Raw genomic sequence first — 21,788 nt, forward strand, 5'->3', positions numbered from 1 at the left:
AGTCTACAACACTGTATATAGTTCATTGTTGAATCAATGAATCGTATTCAGTCTATAACACTGTATATAGTTCATAGTTGAATCTATGAATCGTATTCAGTCTACAACACTGTATATAGTTCGTAGTTGAATCTATGAATCGTATTCAGTCTACAACACTGTATATAGTTCGTAGTTGAATCTATGAATCGTATTCAGTCTACAACACTGTATATAGTTCATAGTTGAATCTATGAATCGTATTCAGTCTACAACACTGTATATAGTTCATAGTTGAATCTATGAATCGTATTCAGTCTACAACACTGTATATAGTTTGTAGTTGGAAGAGAGAGAGAGATACGTCCTCTGAGCCTCCTACACTCAGGTACGCTGAGAGAGTGTCCAATGTGTTGACGTGTATCGACAGGAGAAGACAGAGACTATGGAAGAGAGAGAGACGTCCTCTGAGCCTCCTACACTCAGGTACGCTGAGAGAGTGTCCAATGTGTTGACGTGTATCGACAGGAGAAGACAGAGACTATGGAAGAGAGAGAGAGAGACGTCCTCTGAGCCTCCTACACTCAGGTACGCGCTGAGAGAGTGTCCAATGTGTTGACTGTCTGAGCTTTACTCATATTCACTATTATTTTCACTGAGAGAAAAGAAAAAGCATTTAAAACATTTGTCATCGTTCTGCAATGGAGACGTTCTACATGACTTTGTTTTGGCAACGGAAGGTCCCGTCAATAAAGCATGTTGTTTTTAACAAAAAATGGAACGAGACTTTGGATCCATCTGTTCTGTTGAAAGTTTCATTAAGATTAGTGAGCTCACATGACAGAGAATGTGCCCCAAACACAGAGATGTTAAGAGATCACAACGTTATCTCTGTCCCATTATGGCGTCTGTGAGAGCACGGGCAGCGCCGTTGAGAATGAGAGGGTGGGAAGCTTTTAGGGACAGTTTAGGTGCAAAGGTTAAGGATGAGGGGGGTTGTGAGGGAGGGGTTGAGGCAGAGGGGGTTGGTTTGTTGTTGGTGAGAATGAGAGAGGGTTTAGAGGTGATGAGGGGGGTTGTGAGGAGGGGTTGAGGCAGAGGGGGTTGGTTTGTTGTTGGTGAGAATGAGAGAGGGTTTAGAGGTGATGAGGGGTAACAAGGGGGGGGTTGGTTTGTTGTTGGTCAGAATTAGAGAGGGTGTAGAGGTGATGAGGGGTAACAAGGGAGCCCTCTAACCCTCCTACCCTCCCTTCCTCCAGCCCTCTAACCCTCCAGCCCTCTAACCCTCCAGCCCTCTAACCCTCCAGCCCTCCAACCCTCTAACCCTTCAGCCCTCTAACCCTTCAGCCCTCTAAACCCCCAGCCCTCTAACCCCCAGCCCTCTAACCCCCAGCCCTCTAACCCTCCAGCCCTCTAACCCTTCAGCCCTCTAACCCCCAGCCCTCTAACCCCCCAGCCCTCTAACCCTCCAGCCCTCTAACCCTCCAGCCCTCTAACCCTCCAGCCCTCTAACCCTCCAGCCCTCTAACCCCCAGCCCTCTAACCCCCAGCCCTCTAACCCCCCAGCCCTCTAACCCTTCAGCCCTCTAACCCTCCAGCCCTCTAACCCTTCAGCCCTCTAACCCTCCAGCCCTCTAACCCTTCAGCCCTCTAACCCCCCAGCCCTCTAACCCCCAGCCCTCTAACCCTTCAGCCCTCTAACCCCCCAGCCCTCTAACCCCCAGCCCTCTAACCCCCAGCCCTCTAACCCCCCCAGCCCTCTAACCCTCCAGCCCTCTAAACCCCCAGCCCTCTAACCCCCCAGCCCTCTAACCCCCCAGCCCTCTAACCCTCGAGCCCTCTAACCCTCCAGCCCTCTAACCCTCCAGCCCTCTAACCCTCCAGCCCTCTAAACCCCCAGCCCTCTAACCCCCAGCCCTCTAACCCTCCAGCCCTCTAACCCCCCAGCCCTCTAACCCCCCAGCCCTCTAACCCCCAGCCCTCTAACCCCCAGCCCTCTAGCCCTCCAGCCTTCTAACCCTCCAGCCCTCTAACCCCCAGCCCTCTAACCCCAGCCCTCTAACCCCCAGCCCTCTAACCCCCAGCCCTCTAACCCTCCAGCCCTCTAACCCTCCAGCCCTCTAACCCCCAGCCCTCTAACCCTCCAGCCCTCTAACCCTCCAGCCCTCTAACCCTCCAGCCCTCTAACCCCCAGCCCTCTAACCCTCCAACCCTCTAATCCTCCAGCCCTCTAATCCTCCAGCCCTCTAACCCTCCAGCCCTCTAACCCTCCAGCCCTCTAACCCTCCAGCCCTCTAACCCCCCAGCCCTCTAACCCCCAACCCCTTAATCCTCCAGCCCTCTAACCCTCCAGCCCTCTAACCCTCCAGCCCTCCAGCCCTCCAGCCCTCTAGCCCTCTAACCCTCTAACCCTCCAGCCCTCCAGCCCTCCAGCCCTCTAGCCCTCTAACCCTCTAACCCTCTAACCCTCCAGCCCTCTAACCCTCCAGCCCTCTAACCCTCCAGCCCTCTAACCCTCTAATCCTCCAGCCCTCTAACCCTCCAGCCCTCTAACCCTCCAGCCCTCTAACCCTCCAGCCCTCTAACCCTCTAGCCCTCTAACCCTCCAGCCTTCTAACCCTCCAGCCCTCTAACCCTCCAGCCCTCTAACCCTCTAATCCTCCAGCCCTCTAACCCTTTAACCCTCCAGCCCTTTAACCCTCCAGCCCTCTAACCTTCCAGCCCTCTAACCCCCCAGCCCTCTAACCCCCAGCCCTCTAATCCTCCAGCCCTCTAACCCTTTAACCCTCCAGCCCTTTAACCCTCCAGCCCTCTAACCCTCCAGCCCCTAACCCCCAGCCCTCTAACCCCCAGCCCTCTAACCCCCAGCCCTCTAACCCTCCAGCCCTCTAACCCTTCAGCCCTCTAACCCTCCAGCCCTCTAACCCTTCAGCCCTCTAACCCCCAGCCCTCTAACCCTTCAGCCCTCTAACCCCCCAGCCCTCTAACCCTCCAGCCCTCTAACCCTCCAGCCCTCTAACCCTTCAGCCCTCTAACCCCCAGCCCTCTAACCCCCCAGCCCTCTAACCCTCCAGCCCTCTAACCCTCCAGCCCTCTAACCCTCCAGCCCTCTAACCCCCCAGCCCTCTAACCCCCAGCCCTCTAACCCTCCAGCCCTCTAACCCTCCAGCCCTCTAACCCTTCAGCCCTCTAACCCCCCAGCCCTCTAACCCTCCAGCCCTCTAACCCTCCAGCCCTCTAACCCTCCAGCCCTCTAACCCTTCAGCCCTCTAACCCCCCAGCCCTCTAACCCCCAGCCCTCTAACCCCCAGCCCTCTAACCCTCCAGCCCTCTAACCCTTCAGCCCTCTAACCCTCCAGCCCTCTAACCCTCCAGCCCTCTAACCCCCCAGCCCTCTAACCCCCAGCCCTCTAACCCTCCAGCCCTCTAACCCTCCAGCCCTCTAACCCTCCAGCCCTCTAACCCTTCAGCCCTCTAACCCTCCAGCCCTCTAACCCTCCAGCCCTCTAACCCTCCAGCCCTCTAACCCCCAGCCCTCTAACCCCCAGCCCCCCAGCCCTCTAGCCCTCCAGCCTCCAGCCCTCCAGCCCTCTAACCCTCTAACCCTCAAGCCCTCTAGCCTTCTAACCCTCTAGCCTTCTAACCCTCCAGCCTTCTAACCCTCCAGCCCTCTAACCCTCCAGCCCTCTAACCCCCAGCCCTCGAACCCTCCAACCCTCTAATCCTCCAGCCCTCTAACCCTCCAGCCCTCTAACCCTCCAGCCCTCTAACCCTCCAGACCTCTAACCCCCAGCCCTCTAACCCCCAACCCTTTAATCCTCCAACCCTTTAATCCTCCAGCCCTCTAACCCTCCAGCCCTCCAGCCCTCCAGCCCTCTAACCCTCTAACCCTCCAGCCCTCTAACCCTCCAGCCCTCTAACCCTCCAGCCCTCTAACCCTCTAATCCTCCAGCCCTCTAACCCTCCAGCCCTCTAACCCTCCAGCCCTCTAGCCCTCTAACCCTCCAGCCTTCTAACCCTCCAGCCTTCTAACCCTCCAGCCCTCTAACCCTCCAGCCCTCTAACCCTCTAATCCTCCAGCCCTCTAACCCTTTAACCCTCCAGCCCTTTAACCCTCCAGCCCTTTAACCCTCCAGCCCTCTAACCCTCCAGCCCTCTAACCCTCCAGCCCTCTAACCCCCCAGCCCTCTAACCCCCCAGCCCTCTAACCCCCAGCCCTCTAACCCTCTAATCCTCCAGCCCTCTAACCCTCTAATCCTCTAACCCTCTAATCCTCCAGCCCTCTAACCCTTTAACCCTCTAACCCTCCAGCCTTCTAACCCTCCAGCCCTCTAACCCTCCAGCCCTGGCAGTAGCCCTGGAGTTCTGGGGACGAGGGTATTGCCTTTTTAGGAGACACCTGATCACAGCCCAGTGCCTCTACACACACAGAGGCTGCTGATAAAGATGTGTGTTAGACTGAGTGAGAGAGTGACTGGTGATTAGGCTGATAGATGAGCTCAGAGCTATGGGGGCGGGGACTGAACTGGACTGCTACCGTTCACAGTTAAAAAGAGAGCTCCAACCACGGCACGTCCCCATCCAGTTTAGGAAGGACACCCCATTGGATTACCAGACCAGAGAGCAACACAGCGAGTGACAGCGTCAGAGAGCCTTCTAGGTGGACCAGACGGACGGTGGGCTGTTTTTGTTTGCCAGCAGGTTGAGGAGAAGCTCTGTCTGTTTAACCAGAGGAACACTATCTCAGGCTTCTAGAAGCTCTGTCTGTTTAACCAGAGGAACACTATCTCAGGCTTCTAGAAGCTCTGTCTGTTTAACCAGAGGAACACTATCTCAGGCTTCTAGAAGCTCTGTCTGTTTAACCAGAGGAACACTATCTCAGGTTTCTAGAAGCTCTGTCTGTTTAACCAGAGGAACACTATCTCAGGCTTCTAGAAGCTCTGTCTGTTTAACCAGAGGAACACTATCTCAGGCTTCTAGAAGCTCTGTCTGTTTAACCAGAGGAACACTATCTCAGGCTTCTAGAAGCTCTGTCTGTTTAACCAGAGGAACACTATCTCAGGCTTCTAGAAGCTCTGTCTGTTTAACCAGAGGAACACTATCTCAGGCTTCTAGAAGCTCTGTCTGTTTAACCAGAGGAACACTATCTCAGGCTTCTAGAAGAGGACTATAGTGTCTTGGGAGTCAGACTGTTTCTGAGAGACTCTGTCTACCTGGAGCCTGTGTTCTCTATAACCGGTAGAGAGACTGTCTACCTAGAGCCTGTGTCCTCTATAACCCGTAGAGAGACTGTCTACCTAGAGCCTGTGTCCTCTATAACCGGTAGAGAGACTGTATACCTAGAGCCTGTGTCCTCTATAACCCGTAGAGAGACTGTCTACCTAGAGCCTGTGTCCTCTATAACCCGTAGAGAGACTGTCTACCTAGAGCCTGTGTCCTCTATAACCCGTAGAGAGACTGTCTACCTGGAGCCTGTGTCCTCTATAACCCGTAGAGAGACTGTCTACCTGGAGCCTGTGTCCTCTATAACCCGTAGAGAGACTGTCTACCTGGAGCCTGTGTCCTCTATAACCCGTAGAGAGACTGTCTACCTGGAGCCTGTGTCCTCTATAACCCGTAGAGAGACTGTCTACCTGGAGCCTGTGTCCTCTATAACCCGTAGAGAGACTGTCTACCTGGAGCCTGTGTCCTCTATAACCCGTAGAGAGACTGTCTACCTGAGCCTGTGTCCTCTATAACCCGTAGAGAGACTGTCTACCTGGAGCCTGTGTCCTCTATAACCCGTAGAGAGACTGTCTATAACCCGTAGAGAGCCTGTGTCCTCTATAACCTGTAGAGAGACTGTCTACCTGGAGCCTGTGTCCTCTATAACCCGTAGAGAGACTGTCTACCTGGAGCCTGTGTCCTCTATAACCCATAGAGAGACTGTCTACCTGGAGCCTGTGTCCTCTATAACCCGTAGAGAGACTGTCTACCTAGAGCCTGTGTCCTCTATAACCCGTAGAGAGACTGTCTACCTAGAGCCTGTGTCCTCTATAACCCGTAGAGAGACTGTCTACCTGGAGCCTGTGTCCTCTATAACCCGTAGAGAGACTGTCTACCTGAGCCTGTGTCCTCTATAACCCGTAGAGAGACTGTCTACCTGGAGCCTGTGTCCTCTATAACCCGTAGAGAGACTGTCTACCTGGAGCCTGTGTCCTCTATAACCCGTAGAGAGACTGTCTACCTGGAGCCTGTGTCCTCTATAACCCGTAGAGAGACTGTCTACCTGGAGCCTGTGTCCTCTATAACCCGTAGAGAGACTGTCTACCTAGAGCCTGTGTCCTCTATAACCCGTAGAGAGACTGTCTACCTGGAGCCTGTGTCCTCTATAACCCGTAGAGAGACTGTCTACCTGGAGCCTGTGTCCTCTAGCTGCGTCAGTCAGTCGGTCTTCCTATTGAAACCTACATTACAGCCCATCCTTTGTTTTGGTCTGGGTTGGTGGGCATCTGAGCCCTAACCCTCATGGAGAAGTTCCAGGCTGGGATGGTCCTAGCGGGGGTGGGGGACGCGCTGGGCTACCGTAAGGGCCGCTGGGAGAGCTGCCCCTCTGGGACACAGATCCAGGAAGAGCTGGCCTCTCTGGGGGGCCTTGGGGCTCTGAAACTGGACCCTGACAACTGGCCCCTCAGCGACGGAGCCCTGATGCACATGACCACCGCTGAGGCCCTCATCACAGGTGAGGACGGGACATACCCACGGAGGTTAGAGGAGGGTGGATGGGTAGATGGGGGTTAGGGAACATGGAGGGTTAGGGGACCTGGAGAGTTAGGGGACCTGGAGGGTTAGGGGACCTGGAGGGTTAGGGGACATGGAGGGTTAGGGGACCTGGAGGGTTAGGGGACATGGAGGGTTAGGGGACCTGGAGGGTTAGGGGACCTGGAGGGTTAGGGGACATGGAGGGTTAGGGGACATGGAGGGTTAGGGGACATGGAGGGTTAGGGGACATGGAGGGTTAGGGACATGGAGGGTTAGGGGACATGGAGGGTTAGGGGGACATGGAGGGTTAGGGGACATGGACGGACCTGGAGGGTTAGGGGACATGGACGGTTAGGGGACCTGGAGGGTTAGGGGACATGGAGGGTTAGGGGGACCTGGAGGGTTAGGGGGACATGGAGGGTTAGGGGACATGGAGGGTTAGGGGACATGGAGGGTTAGGGGACCTGGAGGGTTAGGGGACATGGAGGGTTACATGGGGTTAGACATGGAGGGTTAGGGGGACATGGAGGGTTAGGGGACATGGAGGGTTAGAGGACATGGAGGGTTAGGGGACATGGAGGGTTAGGGGACATGGAGGGTTGGTGCTAGTTGACCATGCGAGAAGGGATGTATAGTATACAGTACTTCCTCATTGGTTCCAACAATATTATCACTTCATGACCTTCTATGATACAGTGTAAGCCTAGTAAAGGGAACTAAAATAGAATAGCAGTAGAATGATTGCTATGCATTGTGGAGCTCTCAGAGACAGTGAGAGCACCAGTAGTTTGGTGTTTCTCTCATTCACACAGACACATTCACTCACTTACTCTCCTCGCCCACCTAAACCTCCTGTCTCCTCCATCTCACACACACACACACCTAAACTTCCTGTCTCCGCCATCTCACACACATACACACCTAAACCTCCTGTCTCTTCCATCTCACAAACACATACACCTAAACCTCATGTCTCTTCCATCTCACACACACACACCTAAACCTCAATCTCACTCTCCGCCCACCTAAACCTCCTGTCTCCTCCATCTCACACACACACACACCTAAACCTCCTGTCTCCTCCATCTCACACACACACACACCTAAACCTCCTGTCTCCTCCATCTCACACACACACACACCTAAACCTCCTGTCTCCTCCATCTCACACACACACACACCTAAACCTCCTGTCTCCTCCATCTCACACACACACACACCTAAACCTCCTGTCTCCTCCATCTCACACACACACACACCTCCTGTCTCCTCCATCTCTCACACACATACACCTAAACCTCCTGTCTCCTCCATCTCTCACACACACACACCTAAACCTCATGTCTCCTCCATCTCACACACACACACACCTAAACCTCCTGTCTCCTCCATCTCTCACACACACACACCTAAACCTCCTGTCTCCTCCATCTCACACACACACACACCTAAACCTCCTGTCTCCTCCATCTCACACACACACCTAAACCTCCTGTCTCCTCCATCTCTCACACACATACACCTAAACCTCCTGTCTCCTCCATCTCTCACACACATACACCTAAACCTCATGTCTCCTCCATCTCACACACACACACCTAAACCTCCTGTCTCCTCCATCTCTCTCACACACACACACCTAAAACTCCTGTCTCCTCGATCTCTCTCACACACACACCTAAACCTCCTGTCTCCTCCATCTCTCACCACACCACCTAAACCTCCTGTCTCCTCCATCTCACACACACACACACCTAAACCTCCTGTCTCCTCCATCTCACACACACACCTAAACCTCCTGTCTCCTCCATCTCTCACACACACACCCCTAAACCTCCTGTCTCCTCCGTCTTACTCTCCTCGCCCACCTAAACCTCCTGTCTCCTCCATCTTACTCTCCTGGCACACCTAAATCTCCTATCTCCTCCATCTTACTCTCCTCGCCCACCTAAACCTCCTATCTCCTCCATCTCACACACACACACACCTGTCCAGTCTGCTTTTACAGAGAGACGAGAATAGCAGTCTGTGGAAACTCCTAATCACTCAATGGGACATATTTCTTCCGGACAATGCCTGGCCGACACCATAATCCCTATAGCAGTCAGAAATGACTCAGCGCAGGCCGTAATCCCCAACACCTTCACAGGTCATCACATCTACTCTTCATCTCTTCATCAGAGGAGGCTAGCCTGGTCCCCAGATCTGTTTGTGCTGTCTTGACAACTCCTATGGTCATGGCAATGGAATTAGCAAGACCAGAGGAGTTCATAGTGGAGGGAAAAGAACCCAACTGTCACACTTGAGTAAAAGTAAAGATGCCTTAATAGAAAATGACTCAAGTAAAAATGAAAGTCACCCAGTAAAATACTACTTGAGTAAAAGTATAAAAGTATTTGGTTTTAAATATACTTCAGTTTCAAAAATAAATGTATTTGCTGAAATATCAGAGGCAGTAGGGATGTGTGTGAATTAGACAATTTTTCTGTCATGATAAACATTCAAAATGTAAGGCGTAAAAAGTAAATAATTTCCTTTAGGAATGTAAGTGAAGTAAAAGTTGACAAAAATATAAATAGTAAATTAAAGTACAGACTACTTAAGTAGTACTTTCAAGTATTTTTTTTACTTGAAGTACTTTACACAACTGGGAGTTAGCAAGACAACAGGAACAGATCTGGGACCAGGCTGGAGTTCTATAGGTGGACAGCCTGACGGGACAACACACACGTCGCCTAGCAACCGCTGGCCTGGACGTCTGGAGCTGCCAGATCAGATAAGTCCAAAATAGAACTAGGGAGGAGAACATGAGCCTGTCCTCGGGCAGAGCAGAACAATAGAGGGACCAGATCACATCACAGTCGCTCTCCCCCTTGGTGATCCTGTATGGTATTTGGCCGGTGGATGGTGTTCAAAGCCAGCAGTGCTCCTGTAGAGAGATGACAGCCTTACGGATAAGCCTACTGCTTAGCTGCATTCCAACAACCCAGCCTGGGAGGTGTCCCAAATGGCTCCCTATTCCCTATGTAGTGCACTACTTTAGACCAGGCTCACACTCCATAAGACATTCCATAAGACATATGGAGTATGCACTATATAAGGAATAGGGTGTAATTTGGGACTCTCTCCAAGTCAGGCCAGAAAACCACCATGAATCACTGACAGGGGCTGGAACCAAACAATACAGATCTGATCTATAGCACAGATCATAGAGAGGAGAGGAGGAGGTGGGGAGGAGGAGGGAGGAGGGGAGAGGGAGAGGAGGGGAGGAGGCGAGAGGAGGAGGGGGAGAGGGGAGGAGAGGAGGGGAGAGGAGGACAGAGGGGGAGGGGGAGGGGGAGATGAGGGGAAGAGGAGGACAGGAGGAGGGAGGAGAGAGGAGGGGAGAGGAGAGGAGGACAGAGAGAGGAGAGGAGGAGGGATGAGGAGAGGGAGGGGGAGGGGAGGAGGAGGAGAGGAGGCGGGGGGGGAGATGAGGGAGGAGAGGAGGAGGGGGGAGGAGGGAGGGGGGAGAGGAGGAGGGGGAGAGGAGAGGAGGACAGGAGGAGGGAGGAGGAGGGGGAGATGAGGGAGGAGAGGAGGAGAGGAGGAGGGGGGGGAGAGAGGGAGGAGAGGAGGAGGTGGGGGGAGGTGAGGGGGAGGGGAGGGAGAGGAGGTGGAGGAGGGAGGGGGAGGGGGAGGAGGACAGGAGGAGGAGGAGAGGAGAGGGGGAGAGGGGAAGAGGAGGAGAGGAGGATGGGAGGAGGAGGGAGGGGAGGGAGAGGGAGAGGGGAGAGGATGAGGAGGAGGGGAGAGGAGAGGGGGAGATGAGGGAGGAGAGGGGAGAGGGGGAAGAGGAGGGTGATGGGAGAGGAGAGAGGAGGGGAGAGGGGAGGAAGATTTCAGTTTATCTAGTCTAGGCCCACGCAGGTAAAGGCCTAGGTTATAAACTCTGATCTGGGTCCATATTCACTAAACTTCTGAGAGTAGGAGTACTGATGTGGTATCCATGTTTCTTGTTAGATTATAATGAATGGACAGATAGGAAATGATCCTAGATCAGCACTCCTACTCTGAAACGCTTAATACACACTGTCCCTGATCCATATACCACAGGGACAGAGAGAAGAGGGGGCTGTCAATGTATCTCTTGGCCCACGCAAGTATAGGCCTCTATTACAGCTAAGGTCAGCCTACGTATCACGAGAACAGTGATTCTGGGCATGTATTTTTAAAGCATCCCAGAGAAGGATGTTATCTGTCCATGTAATCTTATTCATTCTGACCTAACATGGAGAAATGGTCCTAGACCAGTGCTCTTACTTTGAGATGCTTTGTGAATATCAAACCGGATGTGTAACGAAGCATAGGTCAAACATCAACAGGTACACAACATCAAACCCCTCCTTGATAAAGTAGGGATGTACACAAACCCTATCCGGCTCGAAGGACCATGAAAAAGATACGGATAGGAACAATTGTCCTGGAACAAGGGGAACGGGCTTCAGAGATGGTACATCAAGACATGACCGGTTAGATTGCAGGCAACTGGTTCTAAACACAGGTTCTGTTCCAACTGGCACCCTTTTCCCATAGTCCACTATTTCTGACTGGGGCCTATTCCACATGGTGCACTACGTTTGACCCGAGCCAGATGGGCCCTGGTCAGAAGTAATGCACTATAATAGAGGGTGCCATTTAGGAGCCAGACAGTGTAGAGAATAGGGTTCTATTTAGGAGGTAGAGAATAGGGTTCTATTTAGGAGGTAGACAGTGTAGAGAATAGGGTTCTATTTAGGAGGTAGATGGTGTACAGAATAGGGTTCTATTTAGGAAGTAGACAGTGTAGAGAATAGGGTTCTATTTAGGAGGTAGACAGTGTAGAGAATAGGGTTCTATTTAGGAGGTAGACAGTGTAGAGAATAGGGTTCTATTTAGGAGGTAGACAGTGTAGAGAATAGGGTTCTATTTAGGAGGTAGACAGTGTACAGAATAGGGTTCTATTTAGGAGGTAGACAGTGTACAGAATAGGGTTCTATTTAGGAGGTAGACAGTGTACAGAATAGGGTTCTATTTAGGAGGTAGACGGTGTACAGAATAGGGTTCTATTTAGGAGGTAGACAATGTACAGAATAGGGTTCTATTTAGAGGTAGACGGTACAGAATAGGGTATTTAGGAGGTAGACAGGTAGAGAATAGGGTTCTATTTAGAGGTAGACAGTGTACAGAATAGGTTTCTATTTAGGAGGTAGACAGTGTAGAGAATAGGGTTCTATTTAGAGGAGGTAGATGGGTAGACAATAGGTGTAGACAGAATAGGGTTCTATTTAAGAGGTAGAGAATAGGGTTCTATTTAGAAGGTAGACAGTGTAGAGAATAGGGTTCTATTTAGGAGGTAGACAGTGTAGAGAATAGGGTTCTATTTAGGAGGTAGACGGTGTACAGAATAGGGTTCTATTTAGGAGGTAGACAGTGTAGAGAATAGGGTTCTATTTAAGAGGTAGACAGTGTACAGAATAGGGTTCTATTTAGGAGGTAGACAGTGTAGAGAATAGGGTTCTATTTAGAGGTAGACAGTGTACAGAATAGGGTTCTATTTTAGGAGGTAGACGGTGTAGAGAATAGGGTTCTATTTAGGAGGTAGACGGTGTAGAGAATAGGGTTCTATTTAGGAGGTAGACAGTGTAGAGAATAGGGTTCTATTTAGGAGGTAGACAGTGTACAGAATAGGGTTCTATTTAGGAGGTAGACAGTGTAGAGAATAGGGTTCTATTTAGGAGGTAGACGGTGTAGAGAATAGGGTTCTATTTAGGAGGTAGACGGTGTAGAGAATAGGGTTCTATTTAGGAGGTAGACAGTGTAGAGAATAGGGTTCTATTTAAGAGGTATAGAGAATAGGGTTCTATTTAAGAGGTAGACGGTGTAGAGAATAGGGTTCTATTTAAGAGGTAGACGGTGTAGAGAATAGGGTTCTATTTAAAGAGGTAGACGTGTACAGAATAGGGTTCTATTTAGGAGGTAGACAGTGTAGAGAATAGGGTTCTATTTAGAATAGAGGTAGACAGTGTAGAGAATAGGGTTCTATTTAGGAGGTAGACAGTGTAGAGAATAGGGTTCTATTTAGGAGGTAGACAGTGTAGAGAATAGGGTTCTATTTAGGAGGTAGACAGTGTACAGAATAGGGTTCTATTTAGGAGGTAGACGGCGTAGAGAATAGGGTTCTATTTTGGAGGTAGACGGTGTAGAGAATATGGTTCTATTTTGGAGGTAGACGGTGTAGTGAAGGGTATTCACACCGCTTGTCTTGTCTGGTAAACTAGGATGAGAAGATGGAAGGAATGATTTTCATTCAGATACTTTGACACCAGAAATACTCCACCACTCCTCTTTTACTTTACACCCGCCCCACCCCTCTCCCTGACACTGACTGACACCCGAACACCGGTCTGGGCCCACCCTCTCTCCCCTGACACCCGTCTCTCCCTGACACCCGTCTGGGCCCACCCCTCTCTCCCTGACACCCAGATGGGCCCACCCTCTCTCCCTGACACCCGGGGCCCACCCCTCTCTCCCTGACACCGGTCGTCTGGGCCCCACCCCTCTCCCTGACACCGGTCTGGGCCCACCCTCTCTCCCTGACACCTGGGCCCACCCTCTGACACCCGTCTGGGCCTCCCCCTGTCCTGGGTGTGTATCCTGAGTCCCTGAGCTGGGCCCAAAGCCCTCTCTCCCTGCACCTCTGGTTCCTGAATCCCTGAGAGGTGAATCAATGACACACACACACACACCACACAAATGACACACACAAAAGGATATGCACAAACCCATGACTCACACGTGGAGCCCCCCCCAGCAGATCACATGGTATAATCTAAGCACAGCAGGCTGAACATCTAAACATAGACTCTCATCTGGCTGGTACGTCAAACATGCCACAGCCCCCACGGACAGACAGTGTCTGACTCCCAACCACTCTGTGTGTGTGTGTGTGTGTGTGTGTGTGTGTGTGTGTGTGTGTGTGTGTGTGTGTGTGTGTGTGTGTGTGTGTGTGTGTGTGTGTGTGAGAGAGAGGGAGAGGCGGAGAGAATGTATGTATGTTAACTTTTCACAGTGTGCAGCATAGTTGGCCCTTTGCGAGTGTATTTAATGACAAGCTTCCAGACTGATCAATTTGCAGTTGTTTACTGTGTTGTTGTGTAAACTGTGGTGTGTTAACTACGCTGTGTGTAAACGGTGGTGTTAACTACGCTGTGTGTTAACTACGCTGTGTGTAAACTGTGGTGCGTTAACTACGCTGTGTGTAAACTGTGGTGTGTTAACTACGCTGTGTGTTAACTACGCTGTGTGTAAACTGGTGTGTTAACTACGCTGTGTGTAAACGGTGGTGTGTTAACTACGCTGTGTGTAAACTACGCTGTGTGTAAACTACGCTGTGTGTAAACTACGCTGTGTGTAAACTGTGGTGTGTTAACTACGCTGTGTGTTAACTACGCTGTGTGTAAACTGTGGTGCGTTAACTACGCTGTGTGTTAACTACGCTGTGTGTAAACTGTGGTGCGTTAACTACGCTGTGTGTATATGGTGGTGCTACTACACTGTGTGTAAACTGTGGTGTGTTAACTGTGGTGTGTAAACTACACTGTGTGTAAACTGTGGTGAGTTAACTACGCTGTGTGTAAATGGTGGTGTGTTAACTACGCTGTGTGTAAACTGTGGTGTTTAACTGTGGTGCGTTAATTGTGGGGGTTAACTACGCTGTGTGTAAACGGTGGTGCGTTAACTACGCTGTGTGTAAACTGTGGTGTGTTAACTACGCTGTGTGTAAACAGTGGTGTGTTAACTGTGGTGCGTTAACTACGCTGTGTGTAAACGGTGGTGTGTTAACTACGCTGTGTGTAAATGGTGGTGTGTTAACTACGCTGTGTGTAAACGGTGGTGTGTTAACTACGCTGTGTGTAAACCGTGGTGTGTTAACTACGCTGTGTGTAAACGGTGATGTGTTCTGTGTTGTTCCAGACTACTGGTGTTTGGAGGACCTCTACAGGGAGCTGGTCAGGGTGTATGTTGAGGCCATGGCGTCTCTCCAGGGTCGCCCCCTGAACCAGCCACCGTGGAGGATGTGCTCACCTCAAACCCAACAACTTCCTGCTTGCCTGGCACACGCCCTTCAATGAGAAAGGTCAGAGGTCACAACAGATGTGTGAGGTCTGATGGTGACATGGTTTAGTAGGGTTCAGTTCAACCTGCACATGTGCAGTCTCTCTCTTTGTCTCACCATGTGGTCATTGTTCTGATGGGTTCTCTCCATGTGGTCAATGTTCTGGTGGGTTCTCTCCATGTGGTCATTGTTCTGACGGGTTCTCTCCATGTGGTCGTTGTTCTGGTGGGTTCTCTCCATGTGGTCATTGTTCTGACGGGTTCTTCCAGGTTCTGGGTTTGGAGCAGCCACCAAGGCCATGTGTGGGGATGAAGTACTGGCAGCCTGAGAGGCTAGACAACCTAGTGGAGGTCAGCATTGAGATGGGGCGCATGACCCACAACCCACCCTACAGGTACCATACACCATGACCCACAACCACCCTACAGGTACCATATACCATGACCCACAACCACCCTACAGGTACCATGACCCACAACCACCCTACAGGTACCATGACCCACAACCACCCTACAGGTACCATACACCATGACCCACAACCACCCTACAGGTACCATATACCATGACCCACAACCACCCTACAGGTACCATGACCCACAACCACCCTACAGGTACCATGACCCACAACCACCCTACAGGTACCATACACCATGACCCACAACCACCCTACAGGTACCATGACCCACAACCACCCTACAGGTACCATACACCATGACCCACAACCACCCTACAGGTACCATACACCATGACCCACAACCACCCTACAGGTACCATGACCCACAATTACCCTACAGGTACCATACACCATGACCCACAACCACCCTACAGGTACCATACATCATGACCCACAACCACCCTACAGGTACCATGACCCACAATCACCCTACAGGTACCATACATCATGACCCACAACCACCCTACAGGTACCATGACCCACAACCACCCTACAGGTACCATACACCATGACCCACAACCACCCTACAGGTACCATACACCATGACCCACAACCACCCTACAGGTACCATACACCATGACCCACAACCACCCTACAGGTACCATACATCATGACCCACAACCACCCTACAGGTACCATGACCCACAATCACCCTACAGGTACCATACATCATGACCCACAACCACCCTACAGGTACCATGACCCACAACCACCCTACAGGTACCATGACCCACAACCACCCTACAGGTACCATACACCATGACCCACAACCACCCTACAGGTACCATGACCCACAACCACCCTACAGGTACCATACACCATGACCCACAACCACCCTACAGGTACCATATACCATGACCCACAACCACCCTACAGGTACCATATACCATGACCCACAACCACCCTACAGGTACCATGACCCACAACCACCCTACAGGTACCATACACCATGACCCACAACCACCCTACAGGTACCATGACCCACAACCACCCTACAGGTACCATGACCCACAACCACCCTACAGGTACCATACACCATGACCCACAACCACCCTACAGGTACCATGACCCACAACCACCCTACAGGTACCATGACCCACAACCACCCTACAGGTACCATGACCCACAACCACCCTACAGGTACCATGACCCACAACCACCCTACAGGTACCATGACCCACAACCACCCTACAGGTACCATGACCCACAACCACCCTACAGGTACCATACACCATGACCCACAACCACCCTACAGGTACCATGACCCAGAATCACCCACCCTACACCACCCCTACAGGTACCATGACCCACAACCCTACAGGTACCTGACAGGTACCATGACCCACAACCACCCTACAGGTACCATGACCCACAACCACCCTACAGGTACCATGACCCACAACCACCCTACAGGTACCATGACCCACAACCACCCTACAGGTACCATGACCCACAACCACCCTACAGGTACCATATACCATGACCCACAACCACCCTACAGGTACCATATACCATGACCCACAACCACCCTACAGGTACCATGACCCACAACCCCCCTACAGGTACCATGACCCACAACCACCCTACAGGTACCATGACCCAGAACCACCCTACAGGTACCATGACCCACAACCACCTTACAGGTACCATGACCCACAACCACCCTACAGGTACCATGGGCTAGACATTATAGTATAGCCTGCTATTTAACTAGCCTGGTCCCACATCTGTTTGTGCTGTCTTGCCCTAGTGATTAGCCTGGGGACCCAGGTTAGTGTCTTACCAACTCCTATAGGCAAGACAACAGCAACAGGTCTGGGAGCAGGTTCACTGGGTTTACCTGGTATTACCATCTATAATGACATAATAGTGACCTGTCTGATTCCAACAGGTCTGGGAACAGGTTCACCATGGGTTTACCTGGTATTACCATCTATAATGACATAATAGTGACCTGTCTGATTCCAACAGGACCCACAAACTCTGGGAACAGGTTCACTGGGTTTACCTGGTATTACCATCTATAATGACATAATAGTGACCCAGAACCACCCTGTCTGATTCCAACAGGTCTGGGAACAGGTTCACTGGGTTTACCTGGTATTACCATCTGTAATGACATAATAGTGACCTGGTCTGATTCCAACAGGTCTGGGAACAGGTTCACTGGGTTTACCTGGTATTACCATCTATAATGACATAATAGTGGCCTGTCTGATTCCAACAGGTCTGGGAACAGGTTCACTGGGTTTACCTGGTATTACCATCTATAATGACATAATAGTGACCTGGCTGATTCCAACAGGTCTGGGAACAGGTTCACTGGGTTTACCTGGTATTACCATCTATAATGACATAATAGTGGCCTGTCTGATTCCAACAGGTCTGGGAACAGGTTCACTGGGTTTACCTGGTATTACCATCTATAATGACATAATAGTGACCTGGCTGATTCCAACAGGTCCATGGGAACAGGTTCACTGGGTACCATGACCCACAACCACCCTGAAGGTATTACCATCTATAATGACATAATAGTGACCTGTCTGATTCCAACAGGTCTGGGAACAGGTTCACTGGGTTTACCTGGTATTACCATCTACAATGACATAAATAGTGACCTGTCTGATTCCAACAGGTCTGGGAACAGGTTCACTGGGTTTACCTGGTATTACCATCTATAATGACATAATAGTGACCTGTCTGATTCCAACAGGTCTGGGAACAGGTTCACTGGGTTTACCTGGTATTACCATCTGCAATGACATAATAGTGACCTGGCTGATTCCAACAGGTTTCCTGGTACCATGACCCACAACCAATTTACAGGTACCATAGGCTCTGACCACGGCTCTGTTTGCATCGTGACGCGGTGCAGGGCAAACCGCTGGTGACCTGGGGTCCATCTATCAGGCGACCTCATGAAGGTCATCCCCAAGGCCGAGGAGTACTGTAAGAAGACCATACCACGCCACATGCAGTGGCAGGTGTGTGTGTGTGTGTGTGTGTGTGTGTGTGTGTGTGTGTGAAAAATAGACTGTGTGTGTGTGATTAAATGGTGGTGTATGTTGTGTCCACTGCAGAGTACCAGGAGAAGTGGTTCTACTTCGAGGCTAAGTGGCAGTTCTACCTGGAGGAGAGAGGCGTGGAGGAGGAGGGGCAGAACAAGCCCCTGTTTCCTGACACCTACAACGCTGAGGAAACAGACAAGGTCATTCATTGGTTCCATTCTACCTGGCAAACTGGATATGTAAAGATATTTAACAGATGTATTTAACTCAGGTGTGTTGTCCTCTCTACAGGTGTAGAAGTATTTAACTCAGGTGTGTTGTCCTCTCTGCAGGTGTAGAAGTATTTAACTCCGGTGTGTTGTCCTCTCTACAGGTGTAGAAGTATTTAACTCAGGTGTGTTCTCCTCTCTACAGGTGTAGAAGTATTTAACTCAGGTGTGTTCTCCTCTACAGGTGTAGAAGTATTTAACTCAGGTGTGTTCTCCTCTCTACAGGTGTAGAAGTATTTAACTCAGGTGTGTTCTCCTCAGGTGTAGAAGTATTTAACTCAGGTATGTTCTCCTCTCTACAGGTGTAGAAGTATTTAACTCAGGTGTGTTCTCCTCTCTACAGGTGTAGAAGTATTTAACTCAGGTGTGTTCTCCTCTCTACAGGTGTAGAAGTATTTAACTCAGGTGTGTTCTCCTCTCTCCAGGTGTAGAAGTATTTAACTCAGGTGTTCTCCTCTCCTAGTTCTCAGGTGTGTTGTCCTCTCTACAGGTGTAGAAGTATTTAACTCAGGTGTGTTCTTTCTCTACAGGTCTCAGGTGTGTTGTCAGGTGTAGAAGTATTTAACTCAGGTGTGTTCTCCTCTCTACAGGTGTAGAAGTATTTAACTCAGGTGTGTTCTCCTCTCTCCAGGTGTAGAAGTATTTAACTCAGGTGTGTTCTCCTCTCTACAGGTGTAGAAGTATTTAACTCAGGTGTGTTGTCCTCTACAGGTGTAGAAGTATTTAACTCAGGTGTGTTGTCCTCTCTACAGGTGTAGAAGTATTTAACTCAGGTGTGTTCTCCTCTCTCTACAGGTGTAGAAGTATTTAACTCAGGTGTGTTCCTCCTCAGGTGTAGAAGTATTTAACTCACCTCTCTGCAGGTGTAGAAGTATTTAACTCAGGTGTGTTGTCCTCTCTACAGGTGTAGAAGTATTTAACTCAGGTGTGTATTCGCAGGTGTAGAAGCATGGTGTGTCCTCTCTACAGGTGTAGAAGTATTTAACTCAGGTGTGTTCTCCTCTCCAGGTGTAGAAGTATTTAACTCAGGTGTGTTCTCCTCTCTACAGGTGTAGAAGTATTTAACTCAGGTGTGTTCTCCTCTCTACAGGTGTAGAAGTATTTAACTCAGGTGTGTTCTCCTCTCTACAGGTGTAGAAGTATTTAACTCAGGTGTGTTCTCCCTCTCTACAGGTGTAGAAGTATTTAACCAGGTGTGTTCTCCTCTCTACAGGTGTAGAAGTATTTAACTCAGGTGTGTTCTCCTCTCTACAGGTGTAGAAGTATTTAACTCAGGTGTGTTCTCCTCTCTCCAGGTGTAGAAGTATTTAACTCAGGTGTGTTCTCCTCTCTACAGGTGTAGAAGTATTTAACTCAGGTGTGTTCTCCTCTCTACAGGTGTAGAAGTATTTAACTCAGGTGTGTTCTTCTCTCTACAGGTGTAGAAGTATTTAACTCAGGTGTGTTCTCCTCTCTGCAGGTGTAGAAGTATTTAACTCAGGTGTGTTTCTCACTCTCTACAGGTGTAGAAGTATTTAACTCAGGTGTGTTCTCCTCTGTCCAGGTGTAGAAGTATTTAACTCAGGTGTGTTCTCCTCTCTACAGGTGTAGAAGTATTTAACTCAGGTGTTCTCTCTACAGGTGTGAAGTATTTAACTCACAGGTGTAGAAGTATTTAACTCAGGTGTGTTGTCCTCTCTGCAGGTGTAGAAGTATTTAACTCAGGTGTGTTGTCCTCTGCAGGTGTAGAAATTTAACTCAGGTGTGTTGTCCTCTCTGCAGGTGTAGAAGTATTTAACTCAGGTGTGTTGTCCTCTCTGCAGGTGTAGAAGTATTTAACTCCAGGTGTGTTGTCCTCTCTGCAGGTGTAGAAGTATTTAACTCAGGTGTGTTCTCCTCTCTACAGGTGTAGAAGTATTTAACTCAGGTGTGTTCTCCTCTCTACAGGTGTAGAAGTATTTAACTCAGGTGTGTTCTCCTCTCTACAGGTGTAGAAGTATTTAACTCAGGTGTGTTCTCCTCTCTACAGGTGTAGAAGTATTTAACTCAGGTGTGTTCTCCTCTCTACAGGTGTAGAAGTATTTAACTCAGGTGTGTTGTCCTCTCTGCAGGTGTAGAAGTATTTAACTCAGGTGTGTTGTCCTCTCTGCAGGTGTAGAAGTATTTAACTCAGGTGTGTTGTCCTCTCTGCAGGTGTAGAAGTATTTAACTCAGGTGTGTTGTCCTCTCTGCAGGTGTAGAAGTATTTAACTCAGGTGTGTTCTCCTCTCTACAGGTGTAGAAGTATTTAACTCAGGTGTGTTCTCCTCTCTACAGGTGTAGAAGTATTTAACTCAGGTGTGTTCTCCTCTCTGCAGGTGTAGAAGTATTTAACTCAGGTGTGTTCTCCTCTCTACAGGTGTAGAAGTATTTAACTCAGGTGTGTTCTCCTCTCTACAGGTGTAGAAGTATTTAACTCAGGTGTGTTCTCCTCTCTACAGGTGTAGAAGTATTTAACTCAGGTGTGTTCTCCTCTCTACAGGTGTAGAAGTATTTAACTCAGGTGTGTTCTCCTCTCTACAGGTGTAGAAGTATTTAACTCAGGTGTGTTCTCCTCTCTACAGGTGTAGAAGTATTTAACTCAGGTGTGTTCTCCTCTCTACAGGTGTAGAAGTATTTAACTCAGGTGTGTTCTCCTCTCTACAGGTGTAGAAGTATTTAACTCAGGTGTGTTCTCCTCTCTACAGGTGTAGAAGTATTTAACTCAGGTGTGTTCTCCTCTCTACAGGTGTAGAAGTATTTAACTCAGGTGTGTTCTCCTCTCTACAGGTGTAGAAGTATTTAACTCAGGTGTGTTGTCCTCTCTGCAGGTGTAGAAGTATTTAACTCAGGTGTGTTGTCCTCTCTGCAGGTGTAGAAGTATTTAACTCAGGTGTGTTCTCCTCTCTACAGGTGTAGAAGTATTTAACTCAGGTGTGTTCTCCTCTCTACAGGTGTAGAAGTATTTAACTCAGGTGTGTTCTCCTCTCTACAGGTGTAGAAGTATTTAACTCAGGTGTGTTCTCCTCTCTACAGGTGTAGAAGTATTTAACTCAGGTGTGTTCTCCTCTCTCCAGGTGTAGAAGTATTTAACTCAGGTGTGTTCTCCTCTCTCCAGGTGTAGAAGTATTTAACTCAGGTGTGTTCTCCTCTCTACAGGTGTAGAAGTATTTAACTCAGGTGTGTTCTCCTCTCTACAG

General features: G+C 49.9%; 1 pseudogene; it reads left to right on the forward strand.

The window, feature by feature from the left end:
* Positions 1–6,277: 6,277 nt before the first annotated feature.
* On the forward strand, positions 6,278–20,358 carry LOC135536451 (inactive ADP-ribosyltransferase arh2-like; annotated as a pseudogene).
* The last annotated feature ends 1,430 nt before the right edge of the window (positions 20,359–21,788 follow it).

Source organism: Oncorhynchus masou, unplaced genomic scaffold (genome assembly GCF_036934945.1).
Source record: "Oncorhynchus masou masou isolate Uvic2021 unplaced genomic scaffold, UVic_Omas_1.1 unplaced_scaffold_621, whole genome shotgun sequence".
NCBI lineage: Eukaryota > Metazoa > Chordata > Actinopteri > Salmoniformes > Salmonidae > Oncorhynchus > Oncorhynchus masou.